Here is a 14133-nt window from a genome sequence, read left to right as displayed (position 1 = left end):
GTTACTGACAGCACACAGACATACTGTACTGTCCATCTCAGTAGTTAGTATAGGTTACTGACAGCACACAGACATACTGTACTGTCCATCTCAGTAGTTATTATAGGTTACTGACAGCACACAGACATACTGTCCATCTCAGTAGTTATTATAGGTTACTGACAGCACACAGACATACTGTCCATCTCAGTAGTTATTATAGGTTACTGACAGCACACAGACATACTGTACTGTCCATCTCAGTAGTTAGTATAGGTTACTGACAGCACACAGATATACTGTCCATCTAAGTAGTTATTATAGGTTACTGACAGCACACAGACATACTGTACTGTCCATCTAAGTAGTTATTATAGGTTACTGACAGCACACAGACATACTGTCCATCTCAGTAGTTAGTATAGGTTACTGACAGCACACAGACATACTGTCCATCTCAGTAGTTAGTATAGGTTACTGACAGCACACAGACATACTGTCCATCTCAGTAGTTAGTATAGGTTACTGACAGCACACAGACATACTGTCCATCTCAGTAGTTATTATAGGTTACTGACAGCACACAGACATACTGTCCATCTCAGTAGTTAGTATAGGTTACTGACAGCACACAGACATACTGTACTGTCCATCTCAGTAGTTATTATAGGTTACTGACAGCACACAGACATACTGTCCATCTCAGTAGTTAGTATTGGTTACTGACAGCACACAGACATACTGTACTGTCCATCTCAGTAGTTAGTATAGGTTACTGACAGCACACAGACATACTGTGTAACTGTAACACACACCATTGTAAGACACACTTGATTACCAACAACCGCGAGACAGTCTACGGGGAGGAGGTGCCCTCGGAGTGTTGTGTCAGGAAAACAACCTCTAAAACAAAACAAACAAGTGGATGATTGTGACCTTCAGGAAACAGCAGAGGGAGCACCCCCCTACCCGCATCGAAGCAGTGGAGAAAGTGGAACGTTTTAAATTCATGGGCGTACACATCACAGACAAACTGAATTGGTCCACCTACACAGACAGCGTTGTGAAGAAGGCACAACAGTGCCTCTTCAACCTCAGGCGGCTGAGGAAATGTGGCTTGTCACCAAAAAACACTCACAAACTTTTACAGATGCACAATCGAGAGCATCCTGTCGGGCTGTATCACAGCCTGGTACGGCAACTTCTCCGCCCACAACTGTAAGGCTCTCCAGAGGGTAGTGAGGTCTGCACAACGCATCACCGGGGGCAAACTACCTGCCCTACAGGACACCTACACCACCCGATGTCACAGGAAGGCCAAAAAGATCATCAAGGACATCAACCACCCGAGCCACTGCCTGTTCACCCCGCTACCATCCAGAAGGCGAGGTCAGTACAGGTGCATCAAAGCTGGGACCGAGAGACTGAAAAACAGCTTCTATCTCAAGGCCATCAGACTGCTAATCAGCAATCACAAACTCAGAGAGGCTGCTGCCAACATTGAGATCCAATCACTGGACACTTTAATACATGGATCACTAGTCACATTAAATAATGTCACTTTAATAATGTTTACATATCTTACATTACTCATATCACATGCATATACTGTATTTTATACCATCTACCCTACTCAACAAATTGGATGCAGTCTATCACAGTGCAATCCGTTTTGTCACTAAAGCCCCATATACTACCCACCATTGCGACCTGTACGCTCTCGTTGGCTGGCCCTCGCTTCATACTCGTCGCCAAACCCACTGGCTCCAGGTCATCTACAAGACCCTGCTAGGTAATGTCCCCCCTTATCTCAGCTCGCTGGTCACCATAGCATCACCCACCTGTAGTACGCGCTCCAGCAGGTATATCTCTCTGGTCACATTATTAAACCCTTTAACCCTATTCTCAACCGATTTGTAGATCATGTTTTGACCAAAAAATATACACTTGAACTCGATTGGTCAACTCCCCCAGCCATCCTGCATCAATTAACACCGGATTTCCTGAGTCACTTCCTCATCACTTATTGAGGCATCAATGTTAGTTTGTTCATCGCCAACAGTGTGCAAAGCTGTCATCAAGGTAAAGGGTGGCTAGTTAGAAGAATCTCAAATATAAAGTACAGTTTGATTTGTTTAACACTTTTTTGGTCACTACATTATTCCATATGTGTTATTTCGTAGTTTTGATGTTTTCTCTATTATTCTACAATGTAGAACATAGTATAAACTGGAATCTAGAGATCTAGATCCATCACTCTTCATTTCCCCACCTGTCTAATTTTCCATTTTTACCTGTATGCTGTAATTCAGATTTTAACTGCAAATGTATTACATTTAAAAAAAAGTTGTCATTTAGCAGAGATGACTTACAGAAGCAATCAGGGTTAAATGCCTTGCTCAAGGCCACATCGACAGATTTTTCACCTATTCAGCTCGGGGATTCGAACCAGCAATCTTTTAGTTGCTTTACTGCTAGACTACCTTTCGCCCTAGAACAGATCAAATCAACTATAATCAAGAAAATATACAATAAAAATCAACGTCCACATCATTTCTCTCTCTGTCTGTTTTGGACAAATGCTATTATTTTCGTCACCAGGAACTTACATATAAGAATTTGGATTTGAAATGGTCCCCTTCATCCTCCGGGCACACGACCCGCCTGGACGGCTACCTATCACACTGCTCGCTTAACCCGGAAGTCAGTCGCAACTATGTGCTGGAGGAAACACCGTCCGAATGACGACCGAAGTGAACTCACAGGAGCCCGGCCCGGCCCTTACCTGGTAAAATCAGAATCTAATAAAAACAAGGAGTTTCTAGAGCGTGATGAGGACAACAACAACAACAACAACAATTACACTTTTGGTGAAACCAATTTCTACTCACATCATTCTGTGGTATAAACAGCAGTAAGTCTGTGGACTCGTGAAATTCATCTCATTGACACAGGGGACAGGATGTCGTAACTCTGCCGATGACGTATTTGCAGGAATTGATCACATGTAACTTGCTACGACACAGGGGACCATAGCAATCCTTAAAACACAACCCAATTGGTTGAAGCTGTTCTGATGATCTGGTGTTGTGAAATGAAATAAGATAAATGAACCCAATATAATTTTTTCTTATTTTAATACAAATTATTGATTAGAATGTCTATGGCAGAATGTTGACCCGGTGAAAAGTAGTCCACTATTTAGGGAATAGGGCGCCTAACACACTATTAAAGTATGGCAGGCCACTGTGTGAAGACTGAATCTCCTCATTAGAGGAGACGACAGACAGGCTGTGACCTAGAAACATAATCCCATCACAATCTATTAGCCTTGTCTGTAATCCCATCACTATCTATTAGCCTTGTCTGTCTAAACCCCTCTGCCACCCCTCCTTAATTATAGGAACATAGACCATGTCCAGACCACATACCCCTCCTTAATTATAGGAACATAGACCATGCCCAGACCACATACCCCTCCTTAAATTATAGGAACATAGACCATGTCCAGACCACATACACCTCCTTAATTATAGGAACATAGACCATGTCCAGACCACATACCCCTCCTTAATTATAGGAACATAGACCATGTCCAGACCACATACCCCTCCTTAATTATAGGAACATAGACCATGTCCAGACCACATACCCCTCCTTAATTACAGAAACATAGACCATGTCCAGACCACATACCCCTCCTTAATTATAGGAACATAGACCATGTCCAGACCACATACCCCTCCTTAATTATAGGAACATAGACCATGTCCAGACCACATACCCCTCCTTAATTATAGGAACATAGACCATGCCCAGACCACATACACCTCCTTAATTATAGGAACATAGACCATGTCCAGACCACATACCCCTCCTTAATTATAGGAACATAGACCATGCCCAGACCACATACACCGGTAATCCACTACACCAGTAGCAAACAATGTTATCTCAATGAGACACCTGGGTAGGCCTAAATAAAAGCTTGCAGCTACATTATAATGACACATACGTTTATTTTATGAAATATTTCCCATTGCAATATTCAGGAAATACTTTCTCAGTCATGTTAGTAAAGACATTATAGTTGGAGTGTTTGTTAGCTGTTGACCTTTGAACTGGCAGTTGGCAGAGTAACACAGGGATCCCTGGCTGATCAAAGACTAACAGGAGTTATAAAGAGAAGTGATGGCCCCGTGCATTTGTCGTGTCCACTCCCGGACAGAAACCATTCTAGAATTGTTGATGGGTAAAGGTGAGGAATTCTGTGTATGGAGCATGATGGATGAGCCTATCGGGTTGCCTTTGAAGTGCAAACCCCCACCTCTGGGCATTTGGGCCGCCCCAATAATACATTTAATTCCAGTAAGTGTAGCTAGAGCTGCCTGGACACCAACACACCCAGAGGCAGTATATGCTTCCCTCAGCAACACAACAGATAAAATAAACTTGATATACATCTCGTCAGACGCTGGCAGAGCTGTTACCAAAAACACACCGCCCCTACCGACGTTCCAAAGAATCTTTAGACAATGGTGTTTTAAAAGGAGTTCTAGAACGTGACAAATGCAGCTGTGGAACAACAATGCAACAGTCAAATCTGTCCCGTCCTCTTTTATACCTACTGATGTCCTCTGCTTTGCTTGACTTACTTCCAGCCAATTTACTTACAGTACTGTGGTGTGAAACCTATTTACTTTGATATAAAGCTTTATAGAAACATTTGGAAAAGCGAATAAGAATGTAGTTTATGACGGGGACAAATAACAACGTACCTCAGCTGAATTATGGGAATGGGAAGACCGATCAGAACTCAAAATTCTCCACATTATTTCCCATTACATGTATGTCCTTGGTGAAATGTTAAATTCAAATGGTCACAATGAACATTTTATTGGACCAGTTGTAATTATGTCTGCAGTGGCTCTGATTGTGCGTCATGGTCTTCATCGACCACATTCCTCTTGCTTTCATCTTCATGGCTGTTCAATAAGGCATCCACAACAGAGCAAATCTCTCTCTCACAATTCAATTAAATTAAAGGGGCTTTATTGGCATGGGAAACATATGTTTACATTGCCAAAGCAAGTAAAATAAACAATAAACAAAAATGAGAACAAAAAACAACAACAAATACATTAAACAAATATGTACTTATACATTAAACAAGGTTTCAAAAGGATAACGATGTTTTGAATGTTATATTATCTACTTTTCATACATTTGGCAGGAGGTTAGGAAGTGCAGCTCAGTTTCCACCTCATTTTGTGGGCAGTGTTGCACATAGCCTGTCTTCTTGCACATAGCCTGTCTTCTGTTGAGAGCCAGGCCTGCCTACGATGGCCTTTCTCAACTGCAAGGCCATGCTCACTGAATCTGTACATAGTTCTTCATTTTGGGACAGTAACAGTGGTCAGGTTTTCTGCCACTGTGTCTAGGGCCAGATAGCGTTTCAATTTGCTCAGTTTTTTGGTTGATTCTTTCCAGTGGGTCAAATAGTTCTCCTTTTTGTTTTCTCATAATTTGGTTGGGTCCAACCAGTCCCAGAACCAGCTGGCTGAGGGGACTCCTCTCTAGGTTCATCTCTCTGTAGGTGATGGCTTTATAGTGGGTATTCCTTCCTTTTAGGTGGTTGTAGAAATGAACAGCTCTTTTCTGTATTTTGATAACTAGTGGGTATAGTCCTAATTCTGCTCTGCATGCATTGTTTGGGGTTTTGCGTTGTACGTGAAGGATTTTTTTTGCAGTATTCTGCATGCAGAGTCTCTATTGGGTGTTTGTCCCATTTTGAGAATTCTTGTTTGGTGAACGGACCCCAGACCTCACAACCATAGAGAGCAATGACCCCTCCTGTCTCAGCCTCCAGTATTTATGCTGCAGCAGTTTATGTGTTGGGGGGCTAGGGTCAGTCTGTTATATCTGGAGTCTTATCCAGTGTCCTGTGTGAATTTAAGTATGCTCTCTCTAATTCTCTTTCTTTCTTTCTCTCTCTCGGGGGACCTGAGCCCCACGACCATGCCTCAGGACTACCTGGCTTGAGGACTCCTTGTTGTCCCCAGTCCACCTGGCCGTGCTGCTGCTCCAATTTCAACTGTTCTGCCTGTGGCTATGGAACCCTGACCTGTTCACCGGACGTGCTACCTGTCCCAGACCTGCTGTTTTCAACTCTCTAGAGACAGCAGGAGTGGTAGAGATGCTCCCAATGATCGGCTATGAAAAGCCAACTGACATTTTCTCCTGAGGTGCTGACCTGTTGCACCCTCACACCCTGGTGTTGATGTTTAGGCCGAGGTAGCTATAATTCTTGTGTGCTCTAGGGCAAAGGTGTCTCGATGGAATATGTATTTGTTGTCCTGGTAACTGGACCTTTTTTGGAACACCAACATTTTGTCTTAATGAGATTTACTGTCAGGGCCCAGGTCTGTCAGGGCCCAGGTCTGTCAGGGTCCAGGTCTGTCAGGGTCCAGGTCTGTCAGGGCCCAGGTCTGTCAGGGTCTAGGTCTGTCAGGGTCCAGGTCTGTCAGGGTCCAGGTTTGTCAGGGTCCAGGTCTGTCAGGGCCCAGGTCTGTCAGGGTCCAGTTCTGTCAGGGCCCAGGTCTGTCAGGTTCCAGGTCTGTCAGGGCTCAGGTCTGTCAGGGCCCAGGTCTGTCAGGGCCCCAGGTCTGACAGGGCACAGGTATGTCTGGGCCCAGGTCTGTCGGGCCCTGTTCTGTCGGGGCCCAGTTCTGTCAGGGCCCAGGTCTGTCGGGGCCCAGGTCTGTCAGCGCCCAGGTCTGTCAGGGCCCAGGTCTGTCAGGGTCCAGGTCTGTCAGGGCCCAAGTCTGACAGTGCCCAGGTCTGTCAGGGCCCATTGGAGGAGGTCTGTTATAGCCAGTCATTGGAGGAGGTCTGTTATAGCCAGTCATTGGAGGGGGTCTGTTATAGCCAGTCATTGGAGGAGGGGGTCTGTTATAGCCAGTCATTGGAGGGGGAGGTCTGCTATAGCCAGTCATTGGAGGAGGTCTGTTATAGCCAGTCATTGGAGGACACTTCTTTTGTGTGTTGCGTGAATGTGTCGGGGTAGGAGGGTTGCCGATGAGCTGTCGTCGGGCGGTTCTGACTCACCTGCCCAAGAAAGGCCTGTGGCATTGCCCTATGCGTACTACAAGATATTTGCCAAGGTCCTCGTTAAAAGACTGAAGTCCCATCTGGACTCTATAATACACAAGGAACAGACGTATTGTGTATTGGGATGCTCAATCACAAACAACTTTTAATCAGAGACATGTTGGACTTGTCGAGAGTTTCTAATGTGAACTGTGGACTGGTCTCTTTAGACCAAGAGAAAGCTTTTGATAGAGTGGACCATGAGAATCTGTTTAATGTGACGTTTGGGTTTGGGGAAAGGTTTGTGGCCTGTCTGAAGATGTTGTATGCTGGGGTGTCATGTATGATCAAGGTGGGAGGGGGACTCAGTAAGCCAGTCTGGGTGAGGCGGGGCATTAGACAAGGATGCCCTCTATCGGGGCAGTTATATACACTAGCCATTGAGCCTTTTCTGGGCCTTCTACACAGGAGAATGCAGGGAGTGTTCTGGACAGGCATGGGTGTGTTGACAGGCATAGCAGTGTCGGCGTATGCAGATGACATTTATATGATGGTCAGGGATGGGCAGGATATGCAGGCACTAGAGATTAGTCTGAAGGTGTACGAGGGAGCTTTGTCAGCTAAGATGAAGTGGGGCAAGAGCAAAACTCTGTTATGTGGGGCATGGAGAGATAGGGCCCCCTTCTTCTTCCAGGGGGTTTGCAGTGGGGTTGTGAAGGGCTTAACATTTTGGAGGTGTACCTGGGCTCGAAGAGGTGGGTCAGGAAGAACTGGGAGGGGCTGTCACAGGCAGTGGTGTCAAGACTGGCCAGGTGGAGGTGGCTCCTGTCCCAAGTGTCATATAGAGGGAGGGTGCATATAATCAAAAACCTGCAGGCATCCTCCCTGTGGCATAAACTGGCTGTCCTCAACGCAAGCCGGTAGATTTGTTCTGGTCTGGCTACCACTGGCTGAGGGTGGCAGTGTTGCATATGTCCGTCCACGATGGAGGACAGGGCCTAGTGGAAGTGGAGAGCAGGGTGGCTGCATTCCGACTAATGTCGGCTGGAGGGAACCAGTATACGCGCTGCTGAGGAGAGCTGTCGGATTAGGGTTGGACTGGCAGCTTTTCCTCATGAGGCTGGAGAAGCTGAGTACAGCAGATCTCTCTTATTTTTACCCTGCTGTGCTGACGGCCTGGAAACTGCTAAGGCCCGCAAGGGGGTGTGGAGCCTGGGCTGTGGGAGGAGCCTATCTTCCACAATCCAGCCATCCTTTTGAGAACGGTTCAGTCGGCCATCCTGCAGAAGCAACTGATGGCAGCAGGTTTACTAAGGCTGGGTGACCTGCGGCTGCTGGGGGAGGAGAGGTGGAAAACCCTGGAAGTCTTGGCACAACAAACATGCTGCTGGAGAGATTCGTGGGGGAGGTCCAGGAGGCACTGTCTGAGCCGGTAACGGGGGTGCTTGAGCGGCCAAAGGGGGAGGGGCCACCAATGTTTCCGCTACTGCAGGTGACAGAGACAGGTGGGGGGATAACAGACACTTTACTATTGTTTAATGGAATGGTCTCTGCGCACCTTAGGGTGGAATTTGAGTTGTATAAAATGATAAACAGTGTGGAGATATGATATGTCAGGGGGCTGTCTGTACAGCTGGGGAAGATGGGTTGGATATACGATTGTAGAAGTGGTTGTGGTTATTGTGATGTGTGGTGTTGTTTTGTATTGTGGGGTAGAGGGCAAGGTGAGTATACAGCACAGGGGATATTTGTTTCTAAAAGGGGGGTGGGGGTGAGGTTTTAATGAAATGAGGATGTATCAAAGTCAAAGTCACTCCCTCTCTCACTCTCTGTCCGTTCGCCACTGCGAAAAACTAATTGACAGTTTCCTTTCATTTGTTTTTATGTGCACCTACGTGTGTGAAAAATGAGACCATCTGCTGTTTTTATACAGTCTTACTATATTGTAATGTGTTTATTGGCCACTAACGTGACTAACGTGACTGAAAGTAGCCGGTGCCATAAGTCAACTCGATGAGACCGTCATGCTAGGCGCAGACAGTCTCTCCCCTGAAATAACAGCTTATAGCATGATTGATCTCCCTGAAGAGACACAAGGTGGGAAAAAATATGGAATCAATTACCTGATATGATGTGTATTATTAACTTAATCAATTTAAGTTATAAAGGCAATGAGGAAGTTTTCAAACAACTAAAACTGACAAGGAAAACGGGGAGTTCTCAAGTCATAGAACAAATATATATAAAAAATGAAGATTAAAGACATTTGAATGAAGTCAAAAGCAGTATTTTATTTCTAAATATGCTACACATCAAATGACAAAACAAACAAACCCCTGAGCACCACAATCCAGCATTCCCATAATGCACTGGATTCATCCAAAATGGACAAAAGTGAAAATAAAAGAAATATTGAAAGCTTCATACACAGCCCTTATAGGACCTTAAATCTACCAGTAAACCACATGTTATTTAAGTTATAAGTAGCTACAATAAGTGAGAATCTTTTCCCCCGCTTATTAATCCTCTTGTTATAGCTTTGTTATACTCAGCTTGTTCTCTGTGATGTTTGGCATCTCTTTCTTGCTGTTTAAAAAATATATATCTTTGGTTACGAGAATTACTAGATGTTCTTGTTGATTCAGTCGGCAAAAAGCTACTCAATGATTGGCTAAATGTTTAGAGTTGTCCCGTATCCAGAGCTGAGCCGTACAGGAAGGGAATGGGGAAGAAACAGCCATGAAAGATAGACTGTGCCAGTGCTGTGATAACAAATAACAAATGTTTTTTTGTGCCCCATTTGACTTCCTCCATAAATATACTACATATCTGTCCTTCAGGAAGTATCATCTTCACGCTAAAATAATGGGGTAGTCGTTTTTTTGTTGTTGTTGATGTAAATCGTTGTGTGGTTTTGCTACATTGAGTACGGATGAACATATATTATACATTCTCCTACATTAATATGGATTCCATATCAACAGCATGTACACAAGGCTCAGTCCGGACCTGAGCTATGTGAGATCCACTCAAACGTTGCCACTAATCTTGACATGAATGAACTGAATGTTTGCATTATATTTTACTCCCACATAGTTAGAACATGGACAATGAATCTATAATCGATCCGCACAGAACTTGGACATGAATCCACAATCGATCCGCACAGAACTAGGACATTAATCCATAGTCGATCCGCACAGAACTTGGACATGAATCCACAATCGATCCGCACAGAACTTGGACATGAATCCACAATCGATCCGCACAGAACTTGGACATGAATCCACAATCGATCCGCACAGAACTTGGACATGAATCCACAATCGATCCACACAGAACTTGGACATGAATCCACAATCGATCCACACAGAACTTGGACATGAATCCACAATCGACCCACACAGAACTTGGACATGAATCCACAATCGATCCACACAGAACTTGGACATGAATCCACAATCAATCCACACAGATCTTGGACATGAATCCACAATCGATCCACACAGAACTTGGACATGAATCCACAATCGATCCACACAGCTTTGCAGCTGGGTTCCTTCTACATTGCTTTTGTTGGAGCATCGGATCTCCATATAATATCAAGAAGGGACCCTTGTAAAACTTTAGGACCTCTTAAAACATCAATATAATAGAGGCAGAGCAGAGTGCATCAGAGGAGCACTGGATACACATGCTCTAATGACTCCACAGGAAGTGACTTAGTTATGACAGAATTTTTGCTCTTTAGTACCTCTTCCTTAATGTGCATGCTGCTTAGAATGAAGCAACGTGATCTATGCTACCAGACATTCTAAGTGGTATTCTACTATGGACTTTGGAATATAGCCTTGTATATCTGAAAACCTTTTACATCCATATCATGGCCTGATTTCCTGAAGAAAACTTTTTGTTCAAGTAAACACTGGAAATTAATAACAGACTACAACCACCTTCAATAACAGAACTGGCACCTGGAGTGTAGGGTCGTTTCCTACTTTGTGACATTACAGTTGAACATCATTACCTTTATTTAACATTAAGTTACAATATATACTACAAATCCTTTACCCTCTTATCAACACAATAACAGATAAAGCTGTACTATATTGTGTACATGAAATAGAGTCCTGGCAATCCCCACACAACAAAGAAAACAGTTTGCTTCCTTCAAACCTGAATGCGGTCCACCTATGTTTGTATTGCATGAACCCCCCCAAAAAAGAGGCTAAATGTGAAAACTGGCAATTCTGATTGTGGTCATGTTGATGTTTGGTTGGTCTGTACCAATTCTGATTGTGGTCATGTTGATGTTTGGTTGGTCTGTACCAATTCTGATTGTGGTCATGTTGATGTTTGGTTGGTCTGTACCAATTCTGATTGTGGTCATGTTGATGTTTGGTTGGTCTGTACCAATTCTGATTGTGGTCATGTTGATGTTTGGTTGGTCTGTACCAATTCTGATTGTGGTCATGTTGATGTTTGGTTGGTCTGTACCAATTCTGATTGTGGTCATGTTGATGTTTGGTTGGTCTGTACCAATTCTGATTGTGGTCATGTTGATGTTTGGTTGGTCTGTACCAATTCTAATTGTGGTCATGTTGATGTTTGGTTGGTCTGTACCAATTCTGATTGTGGTCATGTTGATGTTTGGTTGGTCTGTACCAATTCTGATTGTGGTCATGTTGATGTTTGGTTGGTCTGTACCAATTCTGATTGTGGTCATGTTGATGTTTGGTTGGTCTGTACCAATGAGGTAGATGTGTGTTTATGCAATATCTCTTCTTTGGTATAACTATACAACTATATAACTATATATATAGTGATCTGTATAACTATATAACTATATATATATAGTGATCTGTATAACTATATAACTATATATATAATGATCTGTAGAAACAAACACAGTGATTTTCCAGTTGCTTTACATTTTCTTTTTATAGAAATGAAATATATGAGCTATATTTTGTATTCACTCTATTATATATATAGAGAACTATATAATATTATATATTATATTATATATATATATGTAGAGAGAGAGCGAGAGAGAGAGAGGTAAAGATTAATGAGGTATCTGTCTTTGTTGGAAAGGACTTCTAAAAAATGATTTTCAAGTAATAAAGTAGCTGAATGCAAAGTTACAAGGTTTCAGACCCAGATCTAAACATAAAAACGAAATAAATAACGTTTGAAAATATATGTTTAACGAATTTACAGTTTTTCTCAATTGCTAAAACACTAAAACCCATTTGGCTGAACAAAGTTCTCAGTTGCCTGGACTCATTTAGCTAATTATGCAGTCTGTTGTCAATACCTTAAACCATTTCACATGATAAAACACAATTTGCAGATCTCACTTAGACTTTTCAGCAAAACTCTAAACACATTCTGCACTCTAATGCACATGTCATCCATACTGGTAAACACAAGTGGCAACAATCAAATACAAATAGAGAACACATGTCATTGATTGAACACAACCACTCAAAATTGATTTAACCTGTTTCAAATGATGCGACACAACCAATATACGCCAGTTCAGAGAGCAAACAGGTTGTTGAAGGTGGGAAGGAGAAAGTCTGAGAATGGATACTGTAGTACGGTGCATTGTAGGCTGTATACTGTACAATGGATGAATTGTATGGCCCTGAACATTGTGCTTTCCATGTATTAACAGTACTGACTGCTCAATAGATTTTGACTGGTTGCAGGTTCATATCAACGAAGAACAAGAATTACAGTATCACAGAGACAAAGGACAAGTTTGTGAGATGCAGGGTACGAATGTTTCATTTTGCAAGAGGAGTCAGAGGTTATGTAAATAATGCTTGAAGATGAGGTTTTGTGTTTAATGTTTTCAGAAAATGGAGCAACGTTTCAGAAATTGTGTTTTAGCATTTGAGAAAAACTGTAATAAAAAAGCTACATACCGATATCTCCAAACTGAAAGAGAGAGAGAGAGAGAGACAGAGAGACAGACAGACAGAGAGACAGAGAGACAGAGAGAGACAGAGAGAGAGAGAGAGAGAGAGAGAGAGAGAGAGAGAGAGAGACAGACAGAGAGACAGACAGACAGAGAGACAGAGAGAGAGAGAGAGACAGAGAGAGAGACAGAGAGAGAGAGAGAGAGAGAGAGAGAGAGAGAGAGAGAGAGAGAGACAGAGAGACAGACAGACAGAGAGACAGAGAGAGAGATAGAGAGACAGAGAGACAGAGAGACAGAGAGACAGACAGACAGAGAGACAGAGAGAGAGAGAGAGACAGAGAGAGAGAGACAGAGAGAGAGAGAGAGAGAGAGAGAGACAGAGAGACAGACAGACAGAGAGACAGAGAGAGAGAGAGAGAGAGAGAGACAGAGAGACAGACAGACAGAGAGACAGAGAGAGAGATAGAGAGACAGAGAGACAGAGAGACAGACAGACAGAGAGACAGAGAGAGAGAGAGACAGAGAGAGAGAGAGACAGAGAGAGAGAGAGAGAGAGAGAGAGAGAGAGAGAGATAGACAGAGAGAGAGAGAGAGAGAGAGAGAGAGAGAGAGAGAGAGAGAGAGAGAGAGAGAGAGAGAGAGAGACAGAGAGAGAGAGACAGAGAGAGAGAGAGAGAGATAGAGACAGAGAGAGAGAGAACCAAAGAGTGAGAGAGAGAACCAAAGAGCGAGTAGGGACAAGCTCTCCAATGCTAGAAAAGTGTATTACTAAAAAATAAATAAGTGTGGATACTAGTCATAAGATAAAGCCACCGTGTGATTGGTGATCGGATTAGTACCTTTCGCCTCGATATGTTCTGCTGTTGAAACCACATATTCTCTTCGTCTCACCAACATAGTGTGTTTTACCCTCCTTCTGCAGGGTCACATGTTGAAGTGTTCTGCCCAGTGGTCAGCAGATTGGAATCCCATAGCAACTATCAAAGACTTCCTAGGATCTGAGAACCATCCATTCACCAGCGATAGTCTAACAGCATGTAGAATCAACGTTCACCAGCGATATGAGCCATCACGCAATCTCTTCAGAGCCACACCTGAGAAGGGTAAGAGGCAGGGTAGCCTAGTGGTTAGAG

The sequence above is a fragment of the Oncorhynchus clarkii genome, chromosome 6, assembly GCF_045791955.1.
Source record: "Oncorhynchus clarkii lewisi isolate Uvic-CL-2024 chromosome 6, UVic_Ocla_1.0, whole genome shotgun sequence".
NCBI classification, from domain to species: domain Eukaryota; kingdom Metazoa; phylum Chordata; class Actinopteri; order Salmoniformes; family Salmonidae; genus Oncorhynchus; species Oncorhynchus clarkii.
The sequence above is the reverse complement of the archived record's forward strand: the minus strand, read 5'-3'. Positions refer to the sequence as shown.